At 37.9% G+C, this 8,194-nt stretch overlaps 1 protein-coding gene and 1 pseudogene across 2 annotated transcripts in view; one reads left to right on the forward strand and one right to left on the reverse strand.

Moving 5' to 3' along the window:
• The window catches only part of LOC102852439 (chromosome unknown open reading frame, human C6orf106), a 111,862-nt gene that overhangs the window by 18,602 nt on the left and 85,066 nt on the right, over positions 1-8,194 (forward strand). The gene's annotated exons all lie outside the window — the stretch shown is intronic.
• LOC102875994 lies at positions 2,837-3,397 on the reverse strand (annotated as a pseudogene).

Raw genomic sequence — 8,194 nt, forward strand, 5'->3', positions numbered from 1 at the left:
AAGGAGGGACCAGTCTTTGGAGAGGGACATCATGCTTGGTAGAGTGGAGGAACAGCGCAGGAGGAGAAAGCCCTCTATGATGTGGATGGATTGATTCAGTGACTGGGGTAATCGGGATGGGTGTTTCGGAGACAGTGCCATTGGCACAGGACAGAGCAGAGTTGAGGGCTGTTGTACATAGGGTCGTTATGACTCGACGCCACATAACAACAACAATAGGAAAATATACATGTCTGAAACTATCAGAAAAATGGGAAGATAGCAAGTAAACACTCATATGATAATGTTATGTGCTGTCAAATTGCTTGTGACTTGATGTTTAATACTATAATAGGTTGCATAGCTACCCTATGTGTAATAGCCCTTAACCCTGCTCTATCCTGTGCCAGCCTTATTGTCTCTGACACATCTACCTCATTACCCAAGTCACTGAGTCAGTCCATCTTATCAAGGGTCTTCCTCTCTTGCACTGTCCCTCCACCCTTCTAAGCGTGATGTCCCTCTCCGAGGTCCCTCCTTGCAGCATGTCCGAGTTATGTCAAACAAAGCTTCAGAATCCTTGCCTCTAAAGAGCAGCCTGGTTTCACGCTCTCTAGGACGAACCTGTTTGTTCTCCTGGCAGTCCATGGTATATTCAGTACTCTTCTCCAACACCACAGCTCAGGAGCATCAATTCTTCTTATATCATCCCTAGTTATTGTCTAGCTTTCTTCTTTTCTTTTTTTTTTTAATAGAAAAATCATAAGGTTTTATTAAAGAAGCACCATTTTTTATTTAGCTTTCTGACTTTGTGCTTGTGCCTTCAGTACTTTCACAACAATTTTCTGCTCCCTAATAAGGAAAGCATGCTTGACCCTTTCACAGGCACACCTAGCTCTGCTGAAATATTTTTTGGTTTTGATATCCTCATGAGAACTTTGGGTCTCACAGCATGAACCCCTCTTAGTCGGCATGGACATACACCACATGCAGATTTTGGTGCTTTCTCAGCCTTCTTAGTTTAAAGGTAATTTTATTACCAAGGGTTCAGAACAACCTAGTTTTGTTAGAGGCTGTGTTGTAGGATAGCCTATGGGTGGACTATTTTGAATGCATCTACACAGGTCTCTGGAAGAGCATTGTCTAGCTTTTCTGACTCATAGCAAGAAGTTGTAAATACTATGGCCTGAATCAGGTGGCCTTAGTCTCCAGACTGAACATTTTTACTCTTTAGTGATAATACAGAATTAAATAAGTTTTCAGAACAGGTAAGAATAGTCATAATAGTATAAAACTGGTTATTCCCAAATAGAAGTGACTACTGTGGGTAAATTTGGGAACTCTGGTGGTGTTAAGGAATTGTGCCGCCAATGCATATGTATGCAATTTGAATCCATCAACTGCCCCTTGGCAGAAAGATGGGCAGTTTCCTTCTGTGTGATTTACTGTCTCTGAAAACCTGCTGGAGGATCCACTGTGCAGTTGGTTCCCACTTCACAGCAACAATGGGTAAATTGCTTTCTTAGAAGTTAAGCTTTAAAATGCTTGTGGGATTTGAATTGATAGGAATGCATTGTATTGTATTGTTACCTTCCAGCAGATTTTTCAGAGGCAGTAAATTGAATGGGAGAGGATTGCCCATCTTCTCTCCACAGAGCAGAAGATGGATTGAACTGTGTGCCTTTGGGTTTGCAGCACAGCTCCTTAGATCTAAGCTTCAGAGATGTCATTAAAGTGACACTGACTTACAGCAACTCCATGAATGAAACACTGCCTGGTCCTGTACCATACTCATAATTGTTGTGGTGCTCATTGTTATAGCCATTTGTGTCAGTCCCTCTTTTCACTGGACCTCTGCTTTACCAAGCATGATAGCTTGGAACTGAGCCTGCCTGATACCAAGCCCAAAGTGTGTGAGACAAAGTATAGATTGAGGATTTTATTTGCGTGAAACTGAGCTGAAACAATGAGGCAGGGGTTATCTAGAAAATTAGGTGGCTAGAATGTTTAGTGTCTCAGGAGTCTCAGGATGGATTGGCATTTTGCAGATGCTGCTGGTTTTGCTTTGCTTTTTTTTCTGAGATGAAATTAATAGAAAGCGAACCATTTTAAAGTGAACGATTTAGTTGCATTTAGTACACTCACAGTATTATACAACCACCACTTTTCTTTCCTGCCACTACCCTCACATTCCCAGTGCCTGTCTCTGAATTTATTTATTTAGGATATTTTGGAGGAACATTCTTTTAAGCGGTACAGCACTCTTCTATCAGTATGCTGTATTGAGGTGACCTGGAGTTTCTGGAATGCTGAACCTTGTGCCATTGGCGTTTCAAGTGGCATAACAGTTACCCATGGTTGACGGTGTTTGGTGGAGCTCCCAGTTTAAGACAATTTGGGAAGCAGGAGTGGCATCCACTTCCTAAACAACGTGCCTCTGGAAACTATGAAGTTTGAGAAATGATAGTTATCGAAAGGCTTCAGGTCTTTTGTCTGTTGGGTCACTATGAGTTGTGCTCCACTCGATGGCAGTCAACAATGACAACATTTTATATATATGAAATTACACAAAATGTGATCTTTCCCTCCCTTCTCATCCTTTTAATGTATTAAAAAAATCCACTGATGTCACACTTTCACATTTTTTGTACAATGACAACATAAGAAATTGTGATTGAAGTGCCCTTGAATGCATAGCGAGTTGCACACATACATCCTCTGATGTGTAAAAACAACCTAATGCAAACCAATTATGCCTAAAAGCGCCCAAATGTGTGTTCTCCATTCCACAAGTCACGGGCCAATATTCCAAATATTCAGTAACAACACTTCTTCCTAGAACAGCAAGGCAGACATCTTAGTCCTGATAGAACAAACTGAGCAGAAAGAGGTGTGTGTACTTAAATTTGGGATAGTCATTCATAAGAATTGTCACAGTTCCAGTGTAAGGAACAAATCCCCTTGCTCTTTCCACAACATCTTTTTTTCCCTAGCTAATGTTGATAGATGGTCCTGATCATCAATCCCATTATTATCTCCTTTGGTCAAAAACTTCATAGATTCATTTTGCTTTTCATTAATTTTCAAGACACAGTGAACTATAGGAACTTACTTTACTTTTATCCTAAAATTGCTAGTTCTCCCATTTTTTTTTTTTTTTATTGTTTGGTTGGTTCTCCTATTCTTAAGGGATCATCAACTTGATTTATTAGGAAAAGAGATCTGTGAAATGCAGGTTCTATGAAAGGCATGTTGCCACTGAGCATCACTACAATTGGACTTCAGTTCAGGTAATTACCATTACCTCTTTCCAGATCATTAGCACTGAGATGACAATCATTCCAGAATTTAGAACTTGATAATAAAGCTGCTATTTGTTCATCCACTGCACGTCATCCAAAAAAGCTAGAGACAGCATGATGGAGCAAGAGTGCTGACCATTGGCCTCCAGAAGGGCATGATGTGGCTAGAGGAGGAATGATCTTTTCTATCTGTCATCTTTCATTACTTGTCAGGTTTCTGTTAGGTTGATTCTGACTCCTAGAGACTCCATGTGCTAGAGAATAGAGTTGCTCCATGGGGCTTTCGCTTTTTTTTTAAGTGATTTGAGTCAAAGTTTATAGAACCAATTGGTTTTTCATTCAAAAAATGTATACATAATTTTACTTTATAACATTGGTGACAATATGCATAATGCACTTTTCCCACTTCATCCCCATAATTCTCATTTCCATTAGTCCTTCTGTTTTACCCTTTCTGCCTCCTGGATTTAATCCATGCTCTTTTGACCCAGTTTGTCTAAGGAATGAGTGCCTCCCTTGCTCCTGGTCACCAAAAAAGGCTTTTTTAATTGATTGAAGGTTGAGCCACAAGTTTGGGTTTTGTTTCAAGTTCAGAAGTTGTATTAGGGCCACAACAGACCCTCCAGCAGGTTTTCAAAGGCAGTTAATTGCACAGGAGGAGGAGAATGTCCATCCTTCTCCCACAGAGCAGCTGGTGGTCTCAAATTGTGTGCCTTTGGAATTGCAGCACAACTTCTTGCCAATAGGCCACCAGAGCTCCCTGAGGACTGTAATCTCAGTTAATGTATCCAGTCAGCTGGACCAGTAAGCTTGTCTTTTTTTGTTGTTTTGTTTTTGAGTTTTACTCTGCATTTAACTGTACTCTGTCTAGGATCATCTTGTGTGTTATCTGTTTCAGAATGGCATCATCTAATTTTTCTGATCTCAAGGTCATTGAAATTGAGGTTCTTGTGGTCCATCAGTTTTGTGGATTGTTTCAGTGAATCTTTGCTTTTCTTCTTGCCTTGTTCTGGATAGGTGAAGACCTGTAGTTGTACCTTGGATGGCTGCTTGCAAACTTTTAAGACCCTAGTTGCTACTTACCAAATAGGATGTAGAACATGCTTTGCAAACTCTGTAATTTTAGTTAACCTTGATGTTCACAATTGGCTATCATCTTAACAAAAACCATTTACTAGACTTTTTACTTTAGTGGTGCCATTGGGTTGAGTAGGACTGCCAGCTTTTCCTTTTATGTTTGAATAAATTTAGGTCGAATATCCTATACTAAATATTCTACATTGCTGATGAGTCAATTCCAACTCATGGTGGTGACCCCATGTGTGTTAGAGGAGCACTGTGCTCCATAGAGCCATTTCAGTGGCTGGATGTGTGGGTCTGTGGGTGTGGGTGTGAGTGTGTGTGTGTTTGAAAATAAATCACCAGTCCATATTTTGTTTATTCATTCATTTGCTGAAATAAGTTTGTGTTGTTTCTGATTTTTGGCTGTTGTGAACACATGCACGTACATATCTTTATTTGAGTACCTATTCTTTTGGGTATGTTCCTATGAGTGGAATTTTGAAATTGCAGTGGTAGTGACAGTGATAATTCTAAGTAGCCGCTGTGGTACAGTGATTATAATGCTTAACTACTAACTGAAAGAGGTTGACAGTTCAAACTCACCAACTTCTCTGTGGGAAAAAGGGCAGTTTGCTTCCATAAAGATTGACAGCTTTGTGAACCTTACAGGGCAGGTCTGCTTTGTCTTATGGGATTACCATGAGTCAGAATAGACTCTGGGGCAGTGGATATGGTAAGTCTATGTTAACTTTTTGAGAAGCTGCCAAATGCCCAACTGTATGGGGAGGCATTTTATTATTACTGTTAATCAGAAATGCACAAGAGTTTCAATTTTTCCACATTCTCACCAACACTTATTTTTTATATATATTGGATTCTGTATAGACATACAAGGTGGCATAAATGATAAAATGCCTGGCGGTGCTGCAGAAGAGACGCCTGACACTTTGCTTCTAAAAGACTATCTAAAAGACTATAGCTTCGAACACTAAAACACAGTTCTGCTCTGTACATATTACGTCTCTATAATTGCAGTCTATAGAACAGCAACTAACAATAATACTAACAGTTGTAAGTAGGTTATTGGTGGTTCATTGGTAGAATTCTTCCTTCCTATGTGGGCACCCTCGGTTTCATTCTCAGCCAGTGACCTCCTGTACAGCCACCTCTCATTTGTCAGTGGAGGCTATATGCTGTTAAAGTGCTGAACAGTTTTCAGCAGAGGCAGATTAAAATGGATTAGGGAGAAAGATCTGGCAATCTGTTTCTGAAAATCCTATAGATCATAATAGTCCAGTCCGCAGCAGTCATGGGGATAATGAAGTGTTTTGTTCTGTTTGTAGAATTGCCATGAGTTGGGTCTGACTCGGTGGCAGCTAAAACAGCTACCATTGTTGGAGTATCTCATGGTTTTGATTTACGTTTCCTTAATGATTAATGATGTATCTTTTCATGTCCTTGTTAACTACTTGTATGTATTTTTTTGAGAAATGTCTATTCTGTTTATTTGTTCTTTGTTTTTTTTTTGGATTGGATTGTTTGTCTTTTTGTTGAGCAAACTTTCAAACAGTAAATGATACCAGTGTTCTGGATACTAATCCTTTATCTGATACATGATTTACAAATATTTTCTCATTGGCCTTTGTACTTTCTTGTTATGACCTTTGGCTTACCAAACAAAGTCTTTAATTTTCATAGAATCTAATTTATTGATGTTTTTGATATTGTATGTAAGGGTCCACTTGTCAAATCCAAGGTCATAAAGATTTAATTCTGTGTTTTGAGAGATTTTTTATTTTATTCTTTGATTTAAGTCACTAATCTTGAATTCATTTTTGTATAGGTTTGAGATAGGAGTCTGATGTTCTGTGGAACTTAAGTTTGATCATGTTGTGTACTTTGAATAGCTTCTCATTTTTTTTTTTTTTTTACACTAAATGTATACTCTCTGGGCATCAGTAGAGTTTGGTCAGAAGAGTGTTCAGGGTTTTCTAGTGAGGAAACAAAACCTCTCTTGTAATTGGTCTTTTGGTACCACAAAACTGTGTTTAAAAGGTCCATTCCTCCCTCCCCCCACTTCTTTCAAATTTTTCTCTGTTCTGTTCAGGCATAAACGGAATCATCTCTGACCCTCTCTTTCTTGGACACCTTAGATCATTACTTGCCAAATCCATTTCCACTCTGTGATCCATCTCCCAACTGCTGTCTTTTCCATTCCACCATCACCTTAGCTTGTGGATTGTATTAGTACTTTAATAGATTGCACTCTCCAGATTCGTTTTCTACACCTAGCTTTATTCCTTGTATTTCATTTTGTATACAAAATCAGATCAGTCTTTCTGAATCACAACTTTGATTTGTGTCCTTATTAGTTAAAACTATTCACTTAAAACTATTAAAAATAGTTTAAACTATTAGTGGTTTTGGATTTTGGTGTTTTTTGGGGTTTTTTTGTCACTTAGCACAGAGTAGAGAGCTTTTATCTTTATATTCTGGTTCCTCCAAATACTGGTTCTGATTTATCTACCTCTGTTTTTTCAGGCATGTCTCATATACCTCATTCAAACTGGGCTCTCTTCATTCCCCATACATATCTTTGGGTTCTCAGATTCAAACTTTCATTCTTTCCCCTAAAATACCCTCCTTTCTTCCTGCCTCATTATTCCTGTTATTTTTCTGAAATTGGCACATTAATTAATCTTTTTCTCTCCTGGACTCCACACTCACTTTTAAAAACAATGCTTGAATGAATGGAATTCCAAAATCTCTGTAGATGTTCATTGAAATTAATAATAAAAAAAAACCCCCAAAAAACAATGCTTAATCGCATATGTATACACACTCTGGAGGTGGAACATGCCCCTTAACAATTTTTATTTCTCTCTAAGCATCTTACAAGTTGCTTTGTATATGGTAATGTTTCAGTAAATATTTGCTATCTTAAAGAAGCTAAAAGGCAGTGTAGAGGCTTTATTTTAAACTTTTTAGTGTTATTGGGATAAAAGGTCCTTTCAACTAACCTAATTTTCAGACTTTTTGTTCATTTAATTTGGAAATGAGATGTAAATGTTGCTAATTGCAGGAGTAAGATGTTACAACCTGTTACCATAAAGATCTCTAACCATGAAAATCCTATGGAATGTTCTTTTCTATTGAACAAGATTGCTAAGAGTTGGAAACAATTCAGAAGATAAGGAAGTTTTTTGTTTTGGTGCTGATGCTGCAGTAACTCTGTATCTTAACATGATAACAAAATAAAAAAATTAAAACCGTAAGAGTAATGCTTCTGGAAGCAATTTGTGCTCTCCAAAAATGTACCCTTTTTTAGGTGTATCTCCTTAATGCCAGATGCCTCATATACATATATGTGTGTATATACATTTTTATGTATATACATACCAAACTCAAATGATATAAAATGCTGCTTATGTATGTATTTTATTATGTTAAAAACTTAAATAAGTATATTTGCATACTCACAAAATACATTGACAGTTGCTGTTGTTGAGTACCGTTGCATTGGAACCGCCCCATTGCTGACCTTCCAGTGGGTTTTCAGAGGCTGTTAATTGTGCAGGAGGAAATTGCCCATCCTTCTATGGAGCAGCTGCTGAATTTGAACTGCCTGCCTTTGGGATTGCAGTGCAATTTCTTACCACTAGGCCACTTAATTATATATGTTAGAATTTACCTGAATAAAGCCAGAGGCATGTATACCTATCAAAATTTGAATGAAAGAAAATAAAATGCATAATTTAAACCATAAGTACTATTTATGAAGTTTCTATCTCTGAAGAGCAGGAGTATGGGAAACTTAAATTCTATGTAATGATACATTTTGGTAATGTTAA

The sequence above is a fragment of the Elephantulus edwardii genome, unplaced genomic scaffold, assembly GCF_000299155.1.
Source record: "Elephantulus edwardii isolate Elephantulus edwardi_28Jun2011 unplaced genomic scaffold, EleEdw1.0 scaffold00017, whole genome shotgun sequence".
Lineage (NCBI taxonomy): Eukaryota > Metazoa > Chordata > Mammalia > Macroscelidea > Macroscelididae > Elephantulus > Elephantulus edwardii.